The sequence below is a fragment of the Camelus ferus genome, chromosome 36 (genome assembly GCF_009834535.1).
Source record: "Camelus ferus isolate YT-003-E chromosome 36, BCGSAC_Cfer_1.0, whole genome shotgun sequence".
NCBI classification, from domain to species: Eukaryota; Metazoa; Chordata; class Mammalia; order Artiodactyla; family Camelidae; genus Camelus; species Camelus ferus.
Window position 1 is genome coordinate 21,502,916 of NC_045731.1, and position 24,364 is coordinate 21,527,279.

General features: G+C 41.5%; 3 pseudogenes; 1 reads left to right on the top strand and 2 right to left on the bottom strand.

The window, feature by feature from the left end:
* Positions 1–24,364, bottom strand: part of LOC116661733 — a 708,679-nt pseudogene that overhangs the window by 619,463 nt on the left and 64,852 nt on the right.
* LOC116661731 overlaps positions 1–24,364 on the top strand; it is a 322,303-nt pseudogene that overhangs the window by 154,402 nt on the left and 143,537 nt on the right.
* The window catches only part of LOC106730929, a 91,530-nt pseudogene that overhangs the window by 2,364 nt on the left and 64,802 nt on the right, over positions 1–24,364 (bottom strand).

The window sequence follows — 24,364 nt, forward strand, 5'->3', positions numbered from 1 at the left end:
TCTGCTACCTAAACATGGGACACAGAGAAGGGAAAGAGGAAAAGGAAGGGAAAGTAAAGGAACAACAGTTCATCTACACCCTAGGGTTTGGGCGGGACTTTCACCAAACACACAACCTCTCAAAGCACAGAGCACACAGTGAGAGGCTGACAGAGTGACTGCGACTTCTGCTCCTTAAACACCAGCTACCTGCCAGCACACGCTGTGCCCGTTACTGAATCATTACAATCATTTCAGAAACTATTACTACCCCGGCTCACAGGCAAGGAAATCTGAAACTCGGGGAGGAATTATTATCATCCTGGACAAATTCCCACGGCCCAGAAGTGTCAGAGCCTCCGGCAGACCCTGGACTAAAATGCTCCTCATCACCACGGGCCCTGAGCCTCAGGCTGAGGCCACGTCAGGTCTGCACAGGCCCAGAGCATGAGTCTGTGGGACAGGGAGTGGTCCCACTTCGAAGTGCCAGGCCAAGGCCCTCAGGAACATATGTAATGAAACCAAATACCCAAACTCATTTCCAACGCACTGCCCTGTCCGGTAGGACTGCTCGGCACATCTGGCTTATCACCTGTGCACAGGCTGTGCAAGGGGCCCAGACAGTGACGTGACGTCCCAGTGGAAGTGGCTCGGAGACCGCTTCATCACAGGACAGACTCTCCCGGCTTCCAACGTTAACTCTCCATTCCATTTCCAACTGGAAAGTAAGTTTAGACTTGTTTTCCTCTCCAGAAACAAAGACAGTGGTAACATCAGCGGGAAACTCAAGACTGAGGAAGAGTCTCCTGGCCATTTGGAAGGATAGGCTGGGGAGGGAACAGAGACAGGGATCAGAAAGACCCGTGTTCCAGTCCAAAGTCTGCACGTCACTCGCTTTGACAGTTTCCTTATTAATACAGGTGATAAAATCTAATTATGATTGTTGGGAAAACTAAATGAAATAACGTATGCCACTAGCATAGGTGTAAAATCCTCCATGAGTGTTCCAGAAATGGACGTGACCATGGTTAGATACTGTCTGCCAAGTCTTGTGTGCTAAGCTCACATCAGCCAGCCAGAGATGTGCCAGAGAATGCCTCAACAGCCAGCAGCCTTCTCCAACTTGGAAACTCACAGTGTCCGAAGAACAGGCAGTGGTGGATGCTTTGGGGCACTCTGGAGGTAGCACTCCAGTGATGACTTTAAAAAGCTGAGGAGAATTTAGGGGACCATACAGTTCAAATACAGAAAACTCATTCCATGTCTACAAATATTCATCTCTAGCCATGATGATTCAGAGAGGAAATACATATTCAAACGTACATCATTTTCCCACATAAGTGCATCAAAACAATTTGGAAAGAATGTCACTTTCTTCTCTAGATCACACAGCGGGGATTACAAGGTTTGTACTGACAGCACTACTTGTAAATCATCTGCAAACGTAACTAGGTCCACTATCAGTCATCATCATTCGAAGGGAAGGATGGAAAAGAACAAAGCCAAGCTAATACGCTCCGGTATTTTGTTGGGTTACGATGTCACAGAGGAGACGGACAGGTCAACAAGGAACCACTCTGCCGTGATCACGGAGCCGGGGAGCGGGATGGGCGGCAAGATGTATGGCGCAGCCGTAGCTGTGCCCGCGCTTCTAGGCAGGTACCCAGTCACTTCGACAAGGTGTCAAAAGTGTATGCCCACGTCCTCATCACCTGTCATGCATTAAAGAGAAATGGAAACCTATAAACGGCCAATAACCTCGGTGGGTACACCGTCCAAAGAGCAACGTCACAGTTTGACAACTGGCCATCCCGGTTCCCTGGGCTTCATTCTTGGAGAACCTTAAAAACCACTCCTCTGTCCTCAAGAAGTGCTGCCTACTTGTCCTATCTTTGGCTCAGGGATACAGCACGTTCACGTGGACTTTAATGTCTGCACAGATTTGACTGTCTTTCTCCAGGTTCACTTGTCCATTCTGAAGAGGCCTGAGTTAAGTCCAAATTCCATAAGATCAATTCCCTCCAGTGACAACTCAACGAGTCCTGCAATTACAAACCAACTGAACAGGACTGTCCTCAGCTAAAAATGTCACCCACCCTTCACTGCTTTCTTAATCTCCTCTCCTGGCTAATTGCAACAGACTAACACCACCCTCCACCAAGTTCCCCAACTATGTCAAATAGAAAGTAAGGTCCATAAAAGAGGAGACAACTCCATAGTCACCTCTGAATTCCTAGCATATATTAATGTCAATAAATAGAACTATGATTATGGCTTCTTTCCTTTAAAACCTTTCTGGTTATTTAAATGAGACCATGGAAGGGAGGTGTTTGGGTCCAGTATCTTGATCCAGAAGACTCTGGAGACATTTTTCGGAATGGCTGCCCACTGATTCATTCAAAACACAACTTCTCTTTCCGGGAGGAGCTGTGATTTTCTGCCAGGAGCTTGTTGTCACTCTCATGCCAGAACAGATTTAAACTAAATACATACATTGGATATGTTATTTTTCCCCGCTTCCAAAAAATTAACTTTCCTTACTTCCTTGCCTTGAGGAATGCTTTTTTACTTTTCATTCTAATTCACCCTTTTATAAAGCAGGATTCTCAGGATGTGCTTGGCCTTACATAAGAACAGCCATCCAACTCCCAGTGTGAGAGGCCTGGGGCTCATCTCCTGACCTCCTGTCAAGGCAACTGAAACTCAGTTCAGGAGCCAACTGGCCCCCCAGGGCTTCTAAGGCTCGCGTATCTCCCAGAATCCCTGCTTTCTGGTTTGACTTGGCTTCTGAGGATTTCCCCTCACTTTCTTGACAATTAGCTGTGCAGCTTGAAAGATGAGGAAGGAAGGTCTTATTTCTTAATCAGCATTTTAAGGAACTTATGTAATGAAGGTTTTCAAGAGTTTCTAGAACCCTCCATTGCCGAGACAGAAAACACAATAGATATTTTCTAAATTTAGCTATCATGTGCATTTTTTCTTTGCTTTTGTTTTCTTAACTGCTAACAGACATTTTTTAATTAAAAAATAAAATAAGGCCCCAAATAGGATAGAACATTGAAGAGGAAACAAAATTAAAGGGCAAAGACAGAAAAATGATAAGTACTCTACAAAGTTAATAGAAAACATACACTATGGATCAGATCAGCAATTCTCAGTAACAGCTAATTGAAACCTGACCATGAGGTAAAATGTCTCTCCTGTCAGGAGACGGCCAACAGAAAACAGAATTAAATCAACAAACTAAAATTCTAAGTCTGGCGAAGTAGAGAAGTCTACCAGCTAAATGTGTTTTCTTCTGGAAGAGAGGGAGACTCATAAGATCTTTTCTGTGGAGCCTGAGCCCAGGTGAGGACGGTGAAGTGAGCTCTGTAAGTACCCAATTAGCAAAGTGAGTGATGAATAAAGAGACGTGAGCTTTGATGACAGAGATGATACTACTATTCACTTGTCCTGTAAGTATGTCTTCACGTTCAATGATCAATACCTCGGCGTCCTCAGGGATTGAGATTATAGGAAAATGCACAGCCCGGGCCTAGACCTCCTCTGTGATTGTGGCACTGCACTTAGATGTTTCAAGGGCACCTCCAACTCCACCTGCAAAGAGCTGACTTCATGGTGCTCCTCCCATAGCCGTCCTGCCCAGGGCCCCTTGTCGGGGTCAAGGTCTGTCTGCCTCTCCCAGCTCAGTCCCATCACTCACAGATGTGACTGGACCCCTCCTTCAGGGCCCAATTTCCTCAGTCAACGAGTCCCACCACCCACACCTCACCTACCAGGTTCTCACTGGCACTCCCTCAGCACTGACTCTGTGCTGGGGACCACACTGCACACTATGAACACGTTATCTCACTGGATCTCCACAGCAGTCCTGGGAAGTCGGTATATCACTGCTTCAATTAATAAGATAAATTGTTTCACTTCCTTGAGTGTGTCATCCAAAGTGACACGGCTACTGAGACACAAACATGGGACTGAAAATCACTTGAAAATTGAACACTGCTACACCTCAAAAACACCCTACTCTGACTTATCACATCACCTCCTGCCGAGCCTTCTAAATGTTTCTAAGCATTCTACAAGACAAAAGTGATCTACGAGAGCACCCCTCTCCCCTACTTAAAATCTGACAATGACGTTCCACTTCCCTTAGGAGAAAGCCCCACCGGGCCTGAGCACAGCCCAACGGCCCGGCATCCGCGTTCCCTGCGCGGCCGCGCCGCCTCACCCACCACGCAGCGCTACACGTGCCGTGTCCAGGACAGGGATGCTGACTCCGTACAACCCGGGGCTCGTCTCACTCAAACAATGATCACCCTCTTCAGTGCTGACTCTCAGAAAAATGTTTTCTCTGGATGAATCAGTATCTTTTTCCTTACAACTTCCCATCATTGATAATGAGCTCCCCCCAAAAGAGAGAAAACCTAATACTCAGACTCCTTATCTGTAAAGTGTGAATAACAAGGAAATATGAGAGGTTTTAAGCGAAATAATATTCATGTGAAGCTGAGGGACAATTCCCAACATACAGTAAGCACTCAATATGTGCTTACTTAATATTAATAAAATAGATTCCATTCCAGCAACCTTAAATCAATGCTTTATGGCTTTGTCCAAAAGACTACCGACAAACTATTGGACGAACCCCTTTGAGCAGATCCAGCCCAAGCGTACTGGGATAGGTAAGCCTTGACTCCAGTTACAGCTGCAGCCAACCAGCACTACGGGGCGGGGGCAGTTTGCTCAAACTCTTACATGTTGTTTGAGCATTTAGTTGTAGTTATTGAATAAAGACAGGTATTATATAGTCAAAGCTCCTGAAACATAAATCTTCAAAGATTGATGCAAATTAGGTTTCAAGTACAACACTCTCACTAGAAATTATTTGAAAATTATAGTCTTAGCTCCTCCACACATCAAAAGGGCATGTTCTTAATGTATCTGACTATATACACTGAAAGGATTGTTTAAAAGAAATTAAGATGAAGCCATAATGAATAAGCTTTCAGTATAATCTGCACAAAGCCCCACCCAAGGGTCTCACTTCTCACTTCCACATAGGTGTTCAGGTAGCTTAACCTGGGTCTTGGTTTCTTATGACACGGGGGTGGGAAGAATTGTGGATAGATTTATGTAGCAAATATAAATCTAGGGTATTTGCTGTGTAGGAATCCTAGAAATAAATAAATTGATATATAGTCCCACCCTTAGGAAGCTCAGCCTTTCCAATTACAACAGCATTAAAAATAAAATGAGAGATACATTTAACAAAATTTTACAAGATTTGCACATTGAACATTTTGAAGTATCACCAAAAAAAATTAAAAGATCTACATATATGGAAGGCATCCCATGTTCATGGAATGGTAGACAATATTGTTAAAAATGTTAAGACTCCCGAAAGTGATCTACAAATTTAATGGAATCCCTATCAAAATTCCAGCTGACTTCTTTGCAAAAATTGAAAAACTGATGCCAAAATTCATATGGAAGTGCAAGGGACCCAGGTCAGCCAAAACAATCTTGAAAAAGAAGAGCAAAGTTGGAGGACTCACTCAAAGGTTACTACAAATCTATAGTACTCAAGTCATTATGGTACTGGCATAAGTTTGGATGCATAAATCTATGAGACACAATAAAAAATCCAGGGGGGAAACTTACATTTACAGTCATTTTTCCAGAAATGTGCCAACAACACTCCATTGAAAGAATAGTCTATTCAACAAATGGTGCAGAGACACCTGGGTATCTGAAGGCAAAAGAATGAATCTGGAATCTGGACCCCCGTATTTTATATAACAAATAAAATATTAATTCAAAATGGATCACAGACAGAAACGTAAAAACTAAATGTATAAACTTTCTAAAAGAAGACATAGTTTAAATCTTTGTGGTCCTAGGATAGGCTATGGCTTCCTAGATACAATACCAAGAGCACAAGTGAAAAAAAAGAAAGATAAAATGGACTTCATCAAAATTAAAACCATTTGTTACAAAGGACATCATCAAGAAAGTGAAATGAAAGGGGAAGGGGGTAGCTCAAGTGATAGAGTGCGTGCTTAGCAAGAAAAATAAAATGAATAAATCTAATTACCTCCCCTAGAAAGAAATTGTTTTAATGTTTAAAAAAAGTAAAGTGAAACGACAATCTGCAGAATAGGAGAAAAATTTTGCAAAGCATATATCTAATAAGAGACTAGTATCCAGGATATAAAACAAATGCTTACAACTGACCAATACAAAGAAAATCGACCCAATTTTTAAATATGCCAAGTATTTAAATAGATACACAATTGGCCAATAAGCATATGAAAAGATGCTCAGCATCACTTGCGAAATCAAAATCAAAATGATATCTGATTTTACACTCACTAGGATGGTTATAATCAAAACATGGACAATAACAAGTGTCGGTCAGGAGGCAGAGAAATGGGAACCCTCAATATGCAGCCGTTGGAAAGGAGCAATGGTGCAGCTTCTTTGGAAAAGCCTGGTGTTTCCTCAAAAGGTTAGAAATATATGGCTCAGCAATTCCACTCCTACATATAGAGTCATCCCTCAGTATCCTCGGGGGGTTCGTTTCAGGAACCCCCCACCCTGGATACCATAATCCAAGGATGTTCGAGTCCCTTTACAACCAGCCATCTGGATCCATGAAGTGGAAACTACAGATATGGCGGGCCAACTGTACAGCCAACAGAATGAAAATATATTCTCACAAAAACTTGCACATCAATATTCATGGCAGTATCATTCAGAGTAGCCAAAGGTTACAAACAATATCCATCCATCAATGAACGGATAAACAAAATTACCAAGAATAGGCCCACAAACTTTTGGTCATTGAATCTTTGACAAAGGAGGTGAGAACATACAATGGAGTAAAGACAGCCTCTTCAGCAAATGGTGTAGGGAAAACTGGACAGCTGCATGTAAATGAATGAAGTTAGACTACTCCCTCACAGCATACACAAAAATGAATTCAAAATGGCTTAAAGACTTAAACATGTAGTCAAGACACTATAAACCTCTTAGAAGAAAACATAGGCAAAACATCTGACATACATCTCAACAATGTTTTCCTAGAGCAGTCTACTCAAGCAATAGAAATACAAGCAAAAATATACAAGTGGGATTTAATTAAACTTGCAAGCTTTAGCACAGAAAAGGAAACAATAAGCAAAACAAAAAGACAATCTATGGAATGGGAGAAAATAGTTGCAATAAATGAGACTGACAAGGGCTTAATTCCCAGAATATGTAAACAGCTTTTACACTTCATAAGAAAGAAAAACAAACAATTCAATCCAAAAATGGTCAGAAGTCCTAAAGAAACATTTCTCCAATGAAGACATACAAATGACCAATAGGCACATGAAAAAATGCTCAATATCATTATCAGAGAAATGCAAATCAAAACTGCAATCAAGTATCAACTCTCACCAGTCAGAATAGCCATCATTCAGAAGTTCACAGACAGTAAATGCTGGAGAGGCTGCGGGGAATTGGGAACCCTCCTACACTGTGGTGGGAATGAAGTTTGGTGGAGCCATTGTGGAAAACAGTATAGAGGTTCCTCAAAAGACTAAAAATTGACCTCTCATATGACCCAGCAATCCCACTCCTGGGCGTATATCCAGAAGGATCCGTAATTCAAAAAGACACCTACACCCCAACTTTCAGAGCAGCACTATTTACAATAGCAAGACATGGAAACAACCTAAATGTCCACTGACAGATGACTGGATAAAGAGTTTGTAGTGTATTTGTACAATAGATTACTATTCACCCATAAAAAAATAATAAAATAATGCCATTTGCAGCAACATGAATGGACCTGGAGAATGTCATTCTAAGTGAAGTAAGCCCGAAAGAGAAAGAAAAATACCATATGAGATCGCTCACATGTGGAATCTAAAACAAACAAACAAAAAACAAAAACAAAAATAAAGCAAAGAAACAAAAAGATAAACTTATCTACAGAACAGAAACAGACACAGAGACATAGAAACCAAACTATGGTTACCAGAGAGGAGAGGGTGTGGGAAGGAATATATTGGGAGTTCAAGATTTGCAGATACAGAGTATGTATAGAATAAACAGCAAGTTTATACTGTATAGCACAGGAGAATATATTTATTATCTTATAGTAACTTATGTTTAAAAAGAATATGAAAATGAATACAGGTATGTTCTTCTTTAACTGAAGTGTTGTGCTGTACAAAAGAAACTGACACATTATAAACTGACTAGACTTCAATGAAAATGTTTTTAAATAGACCAAAAACGAAAAAAAAGAAAAAGGATATTATCAAACTAAAAGAATAAAGTACTGATTCAGGCTACAACATGGATGAACCTTCAAACTTTATGCTAAAATAAGCCAGACACAAAAGGCCAAATAGTGCCCTTTAAGGTGAACTGTATCTGAGTGTTTATTGTACTATTCCTGTAAATTTTCCGGAGGTTTGAAGTCTATCAATATCAAAAAAAAATGTTTTATTCATTAAAATCATAAAACGCTTCCTCACAGGAGGGCTTTAATTATTAAATGCAAAAATGCATGTAAAGCTCTTGAAACAACACTTTGCACGTCCACACACAGTCACTGCTTTCACTGCCACTCAGAGGTTGGTACCAGCGCTGATGAGAGCTACCTCCACTCGCTCTCCTGCATACAGGAGTGAGGGCCTGAGCTCTGACAGGCAGGGTGAGCGTGAACCTGGGTCAGACACAGCCACATCCCAGACTCTGCGTTACCCAACTTTCTTATACAAACTGCAACATATAATGTAAACACGCTACAGGGATGTATCTTACAACGCAGGGAATACAGCCAATGTTTTACAGTAACTATAAATGGAGCATCTATTGTACACCTGAAATATATCATATTTTAAATCAGCTATATCTTTGTAAAAAATTAAAAAATAATTTAAAAATGTTATCACTTTAATATTCAATTCAGTTTTTAAGTAACTACTAAACAGCTTAGAATGTATAAAAGCATTTAAGTGTGCTGTTTGTTTACATATTTATTTACTTTTAGCCTCCTGCTAAAAGAGAAATTAAACAATTTTTTTAAACACAGCTTAACAACCATAACAACAAAAAGGCAAAACTGAGAGTGAAGAGAAAATGGAGATTCAATACTTAAATGAAACCAGGGGGAGGTAAAGTCATAAAAATGGATTCCATGAAGTCAGGGCAAGTGTTAAAGGCCGACTAGAAATTCAGGTGTAAGATTCTTGACAGATAAAGCAAAAAGAAAAAGATGATGGGGAGGGCGGTACAGCGTGTGCTTAGCGTGCACAGGGTCCTGGGTTCGAACACCAGGGCCTCCACTAACAGATAAATACACCTAATTACCTACCCCCCCAAAGAGCCCCAAAGAAAAGAAAAAGAGAAATTTCTTTCCCAAATAATCCTGATATTAAATTTGGATTAAATACTTAAAAAAAAAAAAAGAAAACAGAAAAGATGAGTGACACTGTGAAGGAAAAGCCCAGCTGGGCTAACAAGCTAAGTCACAAATCTAAGTGTGATAAGTGTCCGTTTACTGATCTAAGTTTTGCTGGGCTAACTCGTAAATCCGATGTCAACAATTGTCAGTAATGTGATCTGTTCCAAATTGATAAGCTTCAGTGTACTGATTCCTTGCTTTTTGTTGTTGGAGCCTTATTGGCTAATAGCCCCATACTTGTAATTAAACCTATAAAACCTCACGTGCAGGTCTTGGAGGTGCTCAGAGCTTCGGAACAGAAGCCCCTCTGAGCCCGCCGGGGTAATAAATCTCAGTACTCCAACCCTCTGTGTGGTGCTTGTTTCTTGGCTGGCCTGTTGTTTCCAAAACAACACAAGCGACGATGCCCGTGAGATAGTTCTGCAGTGGGTGCTGGCAGGTCCCCATGTCTCACGTGGGAAAATCTGAAACATCCTTCTCACCACTCAGAGTCATCATAAGCCCACACCTCACCTCCCGCTGTTAAATGCAGGAGCACAGGCAGGGCCCGGCCTTTGTTCTCTCTGTGTCATCACAGTGAGATAGGATGGAAGGGGGCAGAGCACATCCATTCAAGGAAGGCCACAACAATTAACATCATAATGGTGAAGGATTCAACCCCCAATAGGCCTTGAGGCACAGGATGAAGAGATTTAACTTCTAGCAGATCTTGAGCTTCATTATGCACCCACTGTAATAGTAACATGGTGAATAACATGCCCCAGGCACCATGGCAGTCCCAAGGCTAGCCACAAAAGGTCAAAGGGTGGGAAATGGTCAACTCTCTGGGAATACAAGCCCCTTGCCCTAAGGCTGATCCTTCTACTTATTAGCATATGAAACCACCAAGCCCAAGAAAAAAGAGCAACACAACACCACCTCGGGGTCACCACTCTCTCTCCCTCTTCAGAGAAGGCCCACACTATGTGGAGTGTGTACCTACTTTTAATCTGAGCATCAAACCCCCACAACTCGTGAAGTTTCTCTTGCCTTTCAATGTATCTCTCTGAATAAATATACCTTTACTCAACACTGGCTTGCTCTTGAATTCTTTACTGCATGAAGCCAAGGAACAAAATCTGGTGGGGCACATCCCAGGGGCTCATCCAAAGCCTGAGACACAGCCCTTCTCATGCGTCACGTTTTTTTTTCTTGTATCAACAGGACTGGGTTGTGAAGGGAGCTCTGAGGCCCCAGCTAAGGGACAGAAGCAGCCCCCAGGGCTCGAATTGGCGGGCAGCCTCTTCCCCAGCAGGGGCCCTGGGGTCTGCCCAGTTCTCTGTGTTTCCCTGTTGTGCTGACTCCCCAGCCAGAGAGCGTTCTCCCTAGGCCTGTCCCCACAAAACCCTTCTCTCCAAAATACAAGCACATCATGTCACAGTCCTCTTGTTCAACCAGGAAATGTTCAACCCACTGTTTCCCTCCACAGTAAAGTACCTAACTGTCCTCCCTCCCATCCCAACACTTCTTTCTTTGTGAGAACTCTGCACTCCCCACACACCATCCTGAACGCAGGTGCCTTGCTGGCTGGGACCGAGATGTTTCAGTCTCACACATCCTGCGCCCATTCACTTTCCCCTTGTTACCTTAAAAAAGCCTTTCCTGAGTCACCCACAAATCTGATTCTGAACTTCATAAAGTGCTGAGGTTGCAGTCACTGTGTGCATACCTCCCAGGTTTTGACTAAGTTTCCTTCACGAGATCTTCATTAAGGAGCTGCATCAAGAAGTTGAAAGAGAATATTCTTACATCTGAGCGGAGGAGCCTGCAAAAAATTTAAATGGCTTTGAAGAGAGAGTTAACCAGGGACAGAGAGGTCGCAGGTCCTAGTCAACAGTGTCATGAGGCAAAATGTTCTTCAAAGGCTCAGAGTGGCTTCTGAATGCGGAGACGGCAGGGAGGAGGTGACACGCAGTGAGTGGGGTGAGTGACACAGGGTACGCTCCCCCAGCTGGGGAAGAATTGGATTTTGTTCTAGTTTTCCAAACAATTTCTTACTACCTTTTTCACCTATTGTCACATACCATTTCCTACGAATTAAGAATATCAATGTCAGTCATTTGGGCCACTTGGGAGAAGCAACACGATGCCATTCACAGGGCTGGGACATGACAGCCACACCAGTCTAGGTTGATAGACCAGTGGGGGTATTTCCAAGGTGATCACGGGCATGCAGCAAACTCCCCAGCTTCAATGACCTCATCTCAAAGGTGGGGCCAATAAAACTACCAAGAAAAGTGCGTGATGATTATTGCCGACAACTGTTTACTAGGTAATTGCCCGTGACAGCTGCAGCTTAATGGGGAATGAGTATGATAACAAGGCCCTGTCTACCTGGCCACACGCTCCCTGCCTTCCTGCCTTGGTGCAGCAGCAGAGTTTGTTTAGCCGATATGAACGCCCCCAGAGCAGCACTGATGGGAAAGCTCGCAGCTCTGCACTGCGAGGTGTGTTCCTTTCCTTCTCAGAGCTGATCACAGTTTGCTGTCATCTGTTTTTATGTTTATCCCTTTTATAACTGCCTCCCCCCGGAGTTTTTGCTCAAGCAGCGCAGGGCCAGTGTGTCTTGCGGCCTGCCAGATATTCTGGGCTGGGAAACAGCTGACCCCACATCTGGCTCTGGTGCTGAACGGAGAGGGCAGAAGGCCCTGGGGCACATGCTGAACCGAGGCCACTGCACCCAAAATTATGATCTGACTTTGGGCAAATTACAGTCTTCTTTACCCTGAGATTCCTCATCTGTCCATGAAAATAAATGCCCATGGCACACAGAGTTACAAGGATTAAAGGAAATCACCAAATTCATAACCTAGCCAAGGGGCTACCAGTGCGTCCTCAACAGACAAATGCTGCCTTTACGGCTCTGACACACGCGAAGCGGGGCGGCCGCACACAGTGAACACTGCTAAATGCCAGTGTGTTAAGTGCTTCATGTGTGCTACAATACTCTTCAGAACTTACAACAATCCCAGGAAGAAACGAATAATATCATGCCCATTTCACAGATTCACCAACAGGTTAAGAGAGGTTACATTCTAGTCCAAGGCCCTATGGTGAGGAAATGGCGATTTAAACCGGATTCTGGGCCCAGGCCTTGTCTCCAACTCTCTCCCAGCCACCTGATCACTTGCCTATGAATTCCACCTGTCCAATACCTAAGTGTGCAGTCGGCCAGCTCTTAAATGCAATGTGTGCCACCGTTTGTCAATGTTGGTTAATTACCATAAACTGTTCTCAGAAACCACTACAGAAAAGAAAGGTGGACTTAAGGAATTCTGCATTGCGTTCTCCTGTAATGTGCAGAAACCCTTCCCTACACCACCAAATCCAAATGTATGCTTCCTCCATGTTTATGTTTGCACACGGCTTATTAAAGTAGAAGGTACCTGCAGTAATTCCATCTCGGCTGCTTTCCAAGGTTGCAGATTATCCATAATCAGTCCGTGAATGAAAATACTACAATGTGAATGAAAATACTGCAACCATGTCAGTAAACAAAGAATGCTGAAACCAAGTCATTAGCGGCTGCCGCCAACCCCCAGCGAGGACAGGCCTGCAGCCCAGCAGCTGCAGCAACTCACAATGGTGCCCTCTGAGCAGACTCAGAATAAGAAAGGACAGGATACTGGCCCTAGGTAGCTAGGTGCTTGTTTAAAGAATGAATTCAGGGAGTCCAAAATATTTGCTTCCTCCCATACATAGAAAAGCACTAAATTCTTGAACTTGAGATACCTGGCTTTCTTTAGATAACAAGCAATCTTTTACTGTTCCAACAACCTGGTCTTTGTTGTAAAGCTCCTATATATCCTAGCTCCTCCTCAACCTCTTGGGAGCAGTCCCTCAGAGAGATCTGAGAGGCTGTCATCACGGCTCGAGTCGTCCCGCCAAATAAAACATAACTCTTAACCTTTAGGCTGCACATGTATTTCAGTCAACAGTTTTGGACACCATGAAGGGACCCAGAGCAGACTTTCTCCACCTGAACTCTCCGAGTATCTGGAGCCTTGGTACCATAAGTGGCCCTTTGTGCCCATCTGCCTCCTCGGGGAGTCCAGATGAATTTGGGTGAGTCTCTCTTGGTTCTCGGAAATCACATATTGGTTGATGATCCTGAGTTTTATTTGGCGGTGTTTCCAGGTAACTGGCCCTCCAGTTGAAAGATACTGGGGTGAATTACCCACCCAGTGGAGACATACTGGGTGGGGCCTGGTTGAAAGATAACGGGAAATACCCACCTTGAGGAGACGTCCGAAGTGGGCTGGTGGAAACATATCAGGAAAATACTCACCCAGTGGAGACGTCCCTGAGTGGGTCCAAGTTGAAAGACACTGGGTTCAGGACTGAGTGGTTAGGTAAGAGGCTGGTCTAATGTTTTCCTCAATTTGGTTACATCCATTGAATTTTTCAGGATAAAAGTAAAACTCTTATGAGGAACCTTTCAACTCCAAAAATGGGACCCTCCTCCTGGCTGGTAACAGCTTTCTCTGGTGACAGAGAATCTTGCAGGAGTGGTAGAGGCAAAGACTTCATGCCATAGAGTTGTCCCTGAGGGAAATCTTACTAGCAAATTTATTCTGAGAACCCGACCTTACAATGGGGAATAGAACTTTCAAAAAAAATAAAAAACAGAAAAGAAAAGAAAAAATGACAGATTGCCAGCCTCCAACTATTACCCCAGCCAGGTTTATGTACGTACAAAACTTACAGCATTAATTGGGAATTAGAAAAAAAAAATCTCACTCTGAAAGTAACTAACCAGGCCTGATAAAAACATTTTTTGGAATTCTGAACTTATAAAAACAAAATCCCCTTTAGGGGGAACTTGGATTTCTCTTCCTGTGTCCTTGAAATGTAAACGTTTTATCTTTCTCTGGGTCTTTTAAGTGTGTGTATGTATGTATATATATGTTTACTTTCTTTTTAAAGGAAACCTTGGACTCTGCCATACAAAAGGTACAAGTATTGTGTACATATGGTGGCCACGCAAATAAATTGGGATTCTAAGCAATTCTTTGTACCAATTGTCAGATATTTTGCCATCTTAAACTTTGTTTCATCAGCCTGGACCACAAAGGCCTTTAGCTTTTGAAGAGTAAACCTTTGAATTTTATTTAGGCAACACCCCCACTCTCATGTGGAAGAGCCTCTTCATCTTATTGGTTTAAAATCACTATATATATATATATATATTATATAATAATAATATATATATTATATATATATATATAAATTGATGGCCATATGATGGATCCTTTAATTTGGAAAAACTTTTAAATTGGTGAAAGTTGAAAGAGATCTCATTATAAACAGCTGTTTTATTGGTATCTATTAAAATCAATTTTAAAGGTAGAAAAATATATCTAATGGTTAAGCTAAGAACTTAGTGAAAAAAATAAAACTGGTTTGAAAAGCTACATTTGTGTTTTTCCTTTCCGATAAATGGTTCTAGGGATGCTAATAAAAACTTAGAATAATTAATGTTAATTAGGTTGAATAACTGGAAAAAGGATTGTTAAAATGTCGAAAAAAAAAAGATAAGGGGCTTATCCCAAGTGGATAAATATTTTTATATGGTTATTTTGAATGAGATAAATAAAATGGACATTTTTGGAATTAGATACAAGGTTTTGATACTACACTAGTAAAGTAAAAAAAAGGGCCAAAGAGATCACCTACTGTCCCCCAACATTAAAGTTCAAACAAGTCCATTTTATTTGCCACAGTTTAAAATATATGTATATATAGACTGATATACTTGATTAATGATTGGGACAACAGACCAATTAATCAAATTAAAAATTGAGTAGGACCTAAGCACTTTGGCTGAAACTTGGGCATCCTAGAGACTTTTCTATAAAATTAGATACAATGAACAACAACAACAAAAAAGTTTCTGGCAATCCTTCTAGAAATAAAAATTATTGATTAAACCTAATAAATATAAAAATTAAAGGTATAAGATTTAAAAAATTTGAGATAAATGTTTATAAAATTGGTATATTTAAATGGTCTTTATATAAACCTTTTGCTTAATTATGTTGTGGGATAGATCTGTTTCAATGGAAAAACGCTTCCCCTTCTTGGTATTATAAGGCTGGGCACATATCTGTCCCTCAGAAAATATTAATTGAACAAAGTAAAGGAAACCAATAGAGTTACATGAGCCATCCAATATAACGTAGAACTAAAAACTAATATACAGTGGCTAATAAAAAAAATATAATAAGAGGTTTACCCTGGGTTTAACTTATAACTCAAGGAAAAGAGACATCACTAAATACCTTATGCAAGCTTTGGAAGACATGATAAAGTAAACCTTAAAGTTTTAAAACATTGAATTCTTTGTTTACAGCTCTCCTGATTGATAAAAAAATGCCAATTAAGGAGATACAATTGGGTCTGGGTGACAGAGCAGTTCTCTGGGGAACTGGAAGCGTGTGTCTTTGTCTTGCAGACCAGAAATGTAAATACAGAAACAGTGACCTAGGACTGAGCCTAATTAGCTCAATGAGATAAAACTTAGGGCCAAGAAATTTTTGGCATTTTAGAACTCAGAACTCTGACGGGTCCTTCAGACTTTGTCAAGAAATCTTAAATATCTGTTTCATAAATAGTAAGCCTTAGTGATTTGAGCAAGCAAATTCAGCTTACTAGAACTATTATTATACCTATCTTATAAGTAACTTTTAAAGTGAAGCTATGAGATCTCTAGCTTTTGTCTGTTTATAAACCTGCGTACACATTACAGATGTGAGATATTTATACAGCTAAAAAAAAAATCAAAGTCAAAGAGCTCTGCTTAATTGACGTAAAAAATAAGAGCTTACAAATTAAGTATTTTTAAAATAAAAACTGAACAAATTGACTTTCAGCATCACGTGAACTGGAAAAATTCAATATTAAGATAATATTTGATATTGTTTAGTTTAAGTATGTTCTAATTAATATAGACATCTTTAAAGTCATCAATATTAAGTATAATACCTTTACTGTACCTAGGTTTAATGAAAGTCAAATAAGATTCTGTTATATCTGGTGAAGATTTGTCAAGAAAAAAATAACAGTAATGTGGTGTGGTAAAATTTTAAGTAAATTAAATGCAAATGAGATGAGAGCTTTGGGTAAATTTTTAAAATATATTTTTAAAATGTATGCTTAACATAATCTCTAAATGTTTGGTATCTTTAAATTCTAGAGTTGTGCTAAATTAAGTTAAATGATAGGATTTTATTTAATAGCTATGCCATTTTCAGATAAAATAAGATTGAAATATGAATTACTTAACATTTAACTTACTCTTACAGAGAAACTAAAGGTGTTTAGATATATTAATAAATGGTTGGTGCCACCCTGAAATAGACTCTATTTTTAAGGGAATGATCTCAGTATCCTAGGAAAGTAAGATAAATGTGTAAAGGAAGATATAAGAATGGAATTATATTTTGTTAATGAAAAATAGTGACTTTGTCCTGAAGCTGGTTATTTCTGAATGGAAGAGAAAATAAGGGACACACTAATATGAGAATAGAAAGCTGTGGAAGGCTTGTGGAAGAGGTACCCTAAGGAAAGAGTTTCGTACGTTGTCGGAATTGGCTAAATTTAGAATCAACTTGGGCAAAGTAAATGAATCTTAGAAGTAAGTTGGTACAAGACTAGATTTGGTTTTCTCGCTGTTAAGAGGAAACATGTTTTTTGAAATGTTAATCCACCTTCAGCAACAGATTGTAAACCTTCTTATACCACTTAACTGATCTGTTCTGCCTTTACCTTTGACGTATTTTCTTGTTAATGAATAAGTACTGCTTTACAGTGACCTATATGTTTATCTGACCAAGTGTTCTGAAATCTTTTAAAAAGATCCCCAGATATCAATTTCTAATTAAAGTTCTTTTAATCTCCAGTTAAGTTTGGGAAGTTACAGATGGCCCCTGAAACATCCCAAAGAGAGATTTTAAAACAGTAAGTTTCAATTGGCATGTTAAATAACATGATATTGTCAAATGAATAATAAATCTTCTAAGGTTATATTGTATGAGAAAATATTATTAATATAGATATTGTAGAAATTATATGGACTCCCTAAAATTCTGGTATATCTGAAATGTTACCAGTGATAATTCTGGGTATAGTGACCAGGTTTCTTTATCGATTATAGTGTAACGGTGTTTAACCATGATTTTAAATCTTTTGTCATTTATAGACAGTTAATGGTTGTCTTCTGATGGTTTTGCAAAATGCTTGCTCTTCAAGGAGATTTACTGATTTCTAATAAATTTCAAACTATAGCAGTGAACTAAACTGGGTAAGAAATTTTAAATTTCCAATGAAAACTGTGATTAAAAGAATTAGTTACATGGGACTGAGTAAACTGGTGAATATGGTTATAATTTTTGATTTTGTTTAAAATACTACTGGCTTTTAACCTGTTTCCCAGACATAAAGAATCTCTTCTCTTTAAGCTAGCTATGATTCACAGCAATTTGATAAATTATACCTATGTAATCAGACTTGGAACAGTTATCTTTTCTCTCTATCTGATCCCTCAATAGACTAAAAACTCTTAGGTCCCCAGTGGCTCTATCAGACAAATGAGGAAGATCATCTCCTAACAGATATAGGAATCTCAAGGTATTTTAAGGATTTTAAAGAGAAAAGAATTTACCTAAATCTGTAAGGCAGAAATCCATGACAAGCCATTGACGGGGCTTTCCAGGCCTTAGCAAATCTTATTAACATTCTACCCTGAGACTCCTTATTAAAAGTTCCAACACAGCCAATTTAAAAAAGCCTATATGATCAAATAATCAGACTTGACTTGTAAAGAAATTAATCTTGATTTGGCTTATTTGAGAAAAATGAGGGTAATTTTAGAGAGAAAAAATATTATATTTTACTGGATATTAAGTTCTAGTTTTGTTAATTGAGGTCTATATTTACTAAGACACTTCCCAGATCATTCCTTGCTTTTATGTCATATTGCTGTACAGTTTAATTTAATTATGAAAAGGATACTCTAGGTTTGTTTCCGAAGCTCAGTAATCTATCCTTGTGTAAATTTCCAATGCTCCATGACCTAAGCCAGGGGATTATACATACTGGAACATGCATGACTTAAAGAACTGTCTCCAACCTGAATGGAAAGACCTTTTATCAAGTACTCTTAACTAGACCATACACACAAAAGCTGAAGGAAACGGAATTTCGGATTCATTTCCTATCAGAAACAGCCCCTTCAGTGCACTGGCCTATAGAGCACTTGCTCACCTGAAAACAATGCCAAAATGGTGAAAAAGCTACCAGGCCAGGATGAGAAGAAGACGACATCTGAGCTCGACAGCTGACCCAAGACAACGGACCAGGCTTGTATACCAATTACTTTGACAATTTCTCCTACCTTTGATTATGAACTACTCCAATTGTTAAGTTTATGGTAAATTACCTATGTCTAGTACTTCTGTGTTACCTTGGTGGGTTTCCCTACTCCAAGGCTCTAACTAGATAGCCCTCAGAAACGTTATTCTAAAAATAATTTATAGTTCTGTTTAGGCCACTGTTGATCTTACAACGTGGGAGAACTCACCTGGCCAATTAATACCTGCTCGGAGCCTGACCATAAATATGAACTTTCTCATAAGATCACTCAAACTCAATCAGAAATACAAGCAAAATTTTAACCCAAATATACAACTTCTCTACTATTAAATTCTTACTCGTGACTTTAAAACGTTACTAGCTATATTAGTTATATGATCTCTATTTTATTAAATTGTTGTCTGTTACATTTCCCAACGTGTAACTAGGCCTACAAGATTGATGATGGCTAAACATCCTGAAGAAATAGATAAAATTTTTAACCCTGCATAAAATAAATGTAATAGTGTGATTCTAGGTATGGGAATGAGCAACGAAGGGCAAACATTTCCTGGATCATAATAGACTAGTAAGACAGGCGATCCAGAAAACTTTTAGTATCAACAGGCCCTGATAAAAAACCTAACACCTTGAATGGCAGCTCAGAAAATTCTTCACCTGAAATAGGAATGAGCCATCCTAGCACCGTGGGACAAAATTGGTCATGAAATGTCTCTCAAAATATAGGTCGAATTTAGGACCAAGGGGGAGCACTGTGAATGAAAATACTACAATGTGAGTGAAAATACTGCAACCATGTCAGTAAACAAAGAATGCTGAGACCAAGCCCTCAGCAGCTGCTGCCACACCCCAGCGAGGATATGCCTGAAACCCAGCCTTTCAGCCACTCACAGTGGTGCCCTCTGAGCAGACTCAGAATAAGAAAGGACAGGATACTGTCCCTAGATAGCTAGGTGCTTGCCAAAGGAATGAATTCAATAACCCATATGTTTGCTTCATCCCATACATAGAAAAGCACTAAATACTTGAACTTGAGATATCTGGCTTTCTTTAGATAACAAGCAATCTTTTATTGTTCCAAGTACCTGGTCTTTGTTGTAAAGCTCCTATTTATCCAAGCTCCTCCCCTACCTCTTGGGAGCAGTCCCTCAGAGATCTGAGAGGCTGTCATCCAGGCTCGAGCCCTCCCGCCAAATAAAACATAACTCTTAAATTTTAGGCTGAACGATTATTTCAATGAAGTCCCAGAATAGACACAACTCATCAATTCTGTAATGGAACACACTGAATCAGGAACCAAAAGCATGTTCTAGTCCCGAAAAACTACGGTTTCCTCTTTCTTCCTGTCATTATACAATCCCACCAGAACTCATTAATTTGCTGTCTGCACGCTTGGCAACCAAACTCAGAGAAGATTCAACTTAACAGAGCTCCATGCTGGGGAGAACCCCCCGCAGAAGCACAGCGGTTGGCCTGCCCTCCCGCACGCTCTGCTGACCCCTAGTGTCCTCCGTGGAGACCAGGCCAACAGAACTGCTCCAAACAGCTACAAAGTCCCACAGATTAAATAAAAGCATTTTATTTTATACTATATGTTATGTATATACTCATCTCTGAAAACAGCTTTGCCAGAAGCCCAAATCTTCAACATTAATCTGCAAAGGCAAATCCGGTCCCCAAGGGAAAACAAGTTTTAAGATGATGCTATGGCCTCCAAAGTCCTCTCCAGGACCATCAACCAAACTGCCTGCAGGCCTGCAGCTGCAGGCGGCTACATGTCTGCTTTTAAAGCAACCCCTTCCTGCCCTCGGGCGCTACAATGTCCCTCTACGCCCTCCCATCTCAGGGTAAGAGCAGCCGCTGCAGAACCTTGCAGGGCAGCACTGACAGGACTGGACACAGAGGATCAGAGCTAAACTAAGCCTTCTGATGACACGAGCTTGTCACTGTGTCACTTTACAGATGAAGATATATATAGAGAGGTGGGGTGATCTTGCTCAAAGTCACACAGCTAATAAGTGGCAAAGTCTATAACTCTGCTCCTCCCTCCGGCGTGACGCCCCAGCTGGGACGCCCACAGGGTTCTCTCGTGCCTGCCTGACCAGTCCTTTCCTGTCACTCATAACCCACCACAGGGTCTGACCCTAGCCTGCCTTTTCAGCATCTTTTCCCTCCAGTCTCTCAGGAACAAGGCTGCTCGGGCCACTGTATGACTTCCGGCTTCCCAAAACCTCCGTGCTCAGGCTGGTCTTGCCTGTGCATCCAGCCCCCTGCTCAGAGGCACTTCTTCCCCTGCAGGAGGACTTTTCCACTCTCCGCAGGGACACCCCCTCAGGGGAGCCCTCTTCTTGCCCTCAGAAGGCAGGTGTCCCAGGCCACATCCCGAGCTGCCCCATTAGGTCTGCGGGTGCTCAGGTCTGCTAGTCAGACCAGCAGCCTCAGAGCCAGGAATTATGCCCGGGTCACCCTGCAAACCTACTGCCCGCCTCACAGCCCCCAGCCAGCAGGCCACCTGGAAGTCACAGCAAGTGCCCCACCCAATCCAGAAGTCTCTTCATTTGCCAGCACCGCTGATGACTTGTCTCCAACCTTTGGTCAGTTTTGCAAAAAAGAGCACCTTCCACAGTGAACAGGGGGTTTTCGCTTCTGCTCCCATCCTTACTGCAAACGTCAAGGGAAACCAAAAGGCCTTTTCTCAACACTTTTCTGATGACACCCTTCCACCCACTATACTCATATGCTCAAGAAAATTGGGTCCACGTGATTTTGTTTCCCTTACGCTAAGTGGCTCAAAACACTGTGTGATTTTTTTTTCCTTTTTTGAGGGTATTTGTACTCAGTTTCTCGGCTTTAATCTGTTTTTGTCTCTCTCTTCAGTATCCCAAGCAGTTACCACTTCTTAGCCCCTTCAGCAGCCTCCCTCCCAACATCTAGTCTAGGAAATCAGCTGTGATGAGGGGCCTGGAGGCAGTCACAGAAGAAGCAACTAAGGGACAGAGAGGCGACATAGTTTGCCCAAGGTGATCAGCCTCAACCCCCAACAGTGTGTTTCACGTCCCTCTGTTTAACTCTTATGCTAAACAAGCTAACTTTTTGTAGATTATGGTTATAAACAGATGAGGTATCAAAATACATACAAGGACACACATCAACTCTAAGATGTTCATTAACTCCACTATTTTGTTTCTATTTATTTTATTTCTATTAAAAAAATTAAGAACCTCTGCAGTCAATATAGCAAAATGTTACTGGGTTTTAATCCAGAATATAGAGGTGTTGTGTGTCATTACTCATACTTATTTGTATGTTCACAAGACAAAATGATTTGAAGGTCTCTCTCCCCTCCTCCTACTCAGTACCTGCTCTCACCAGATCTCCCAGTCCACACATCTAACAGCCTTTCACTTCACCCACAGCTGAACTCATCAGTTTTCCCCCAGAGCTCCCTCTGCAGCTTTCCCTCCTCAGAGCACAGCAGGACCATCACTTACCTCATTAATCCACCCAGAAACCTGGGCCTTCCTCCATCCTACCTTCACAGACAGCATTCATCCTTTCATTTTTACCATCTAAACATGCCTTCAATCTGTTCGCTTTTACCCACTGACCGTCCCACCGCTCAAGTGGAAGCCACCAACACTGCACACCTGGACTCACGAGTCTCCCAAGTGTCCCCACAGCCGCTCTCACGTACTTGAGACAAAAGGGATTGTGTCACTCCCGCGGTTTTAGGACTCTTTTCAAACCCACTCTTCTTAGAAGAAACTCCCAGTTCTTCACCTGATAAAGATCTTTGCCATCAAATTGTCAGCTCAGGGAGGGCAGGACACGCCCTCTCCCCTCGGCCCCTCCCTCTGGCAGAGCATCAGCTTGGGAGGACCTGCTGAGCTACACCAGCCTGTATTCTAACCCTGGTCTTGAGTTCTTAGCAAACTGCTTCACTTATCCATACAAATCCAAGGTAGATTAGAAAGATTTTAGATGTTGAGCTAGACTATTGATTTGGGGATTTTGCACTAGCAACCTGCAAGTACATGTTCTAATGATTCTGTCTTCTTAAAACCACACCCAGATTTAAGGAGTATTTGTGGAATGTCTTCGGAGTAAAAGGGACTGTACTTTAACAGACTATATGTTTTATAACATGAACAACCCTGACAGGGTCACAAATGGAACCACCTCACAAGTGACAGAAGACAGGTGAGAGGCACAAAGCAACAGGTCACAGAGATGGTAAGAGCAAAGTTGTTTCTCCAACCCCCCAAAAAATTTTTGAAAGAACCGAAAACTCTGAATTTTGAAAGTAAAACACTATCATATAAAGAAATAAAATAAATAATCCTCTTCATCAGTGTTTCAAGATCTGACTGCAGAATTTTTAGCATGCCATACTGAATCCTAGCACAGAAAAATCAGATGGACTAGTGGTGAGTAAGTTCCAGGGAAACGGCAGCAATTCCTCCACTTGTAAGAGGACACACACTCAATTGTCGAAGGTGATTTTAAACCACATTCTGGAGAAATTCAGAAGATTCAGGCACCGATTCTAGATGGTGATGACACGGAAGGACGGGTTGGATGCATGCTTCTAACTGAGTCACCGGCATTCTTACACTGCAGGGGGAAACGGAGGCTCTCAGTTATGAGCAGAGATGTTCCTGTCATGTCTCCCAGGCCGTGCCTCGGGGACTCAGTGTCCCTGCAGCAGCCTGGCCCCAGGCGAGGACCCGCAGCGTGGCCCACTCAACCAGGAGGGGCACTGTGCTTGAGAAAGCCCATCCCCGATGGGAGAAAGAGGGGCTGGTGGGGTTGTGTGTACCTATAAATGATCATAGAAATACACCTGCATACATTCATTTGATACAATTAATATTAGCAGGCTATTTAACAAAATTTCAATTGTCAGTGTTAATTTTACCATTCCTTTCCTCTTGTCCCCTGCACTCTGAGACAGGCTTAGGCTCTCTCACACCTGCAGCTCTGATGCAATAGTTGTGAAGTCATTTTACTTTGCTGCAAGTGTCCTCGCTCCCCGTGTCGCTGTGACTGTCGTCTCTTAACAGAGTCAGATGTCTTCCTGGATCTCTCCCTGAGTTCCTTGCTCCTGCTTCTCAGATCCTGAGATAAAGAACAGGTGAAGACACATGACTAGAAAAGGCACTGTGGACTTGACCAAAGTCCTCAGTGACCCCCTAGGTGAGTGCTGCCCACCCCTTACCTTCGATTCTCAACGTTCTGCCCAGGGTGACATCCAGACAGGAAAGAGTCTTGGGCCCAATTAAAAGCTGTGAGGCTTGGGTGCAGGGAAAGGTGCAGGAGCTGGTTCTGGAGCCGGGCCCCTCCCCACCTCTGCTACTCTCTCTCCCGAGGCCCCTGCCCCCAAGCCCCCAGGCTCCCTGATCTTCTGTCCTTCTCTTCTACACTACTCCAAGCCCTTTTCCCCTTCCTTTATTCCCTGATTATCCCCAGCTGGAGTGATTTTTTCATCACAGCATCTAAAAAAATTTCCTA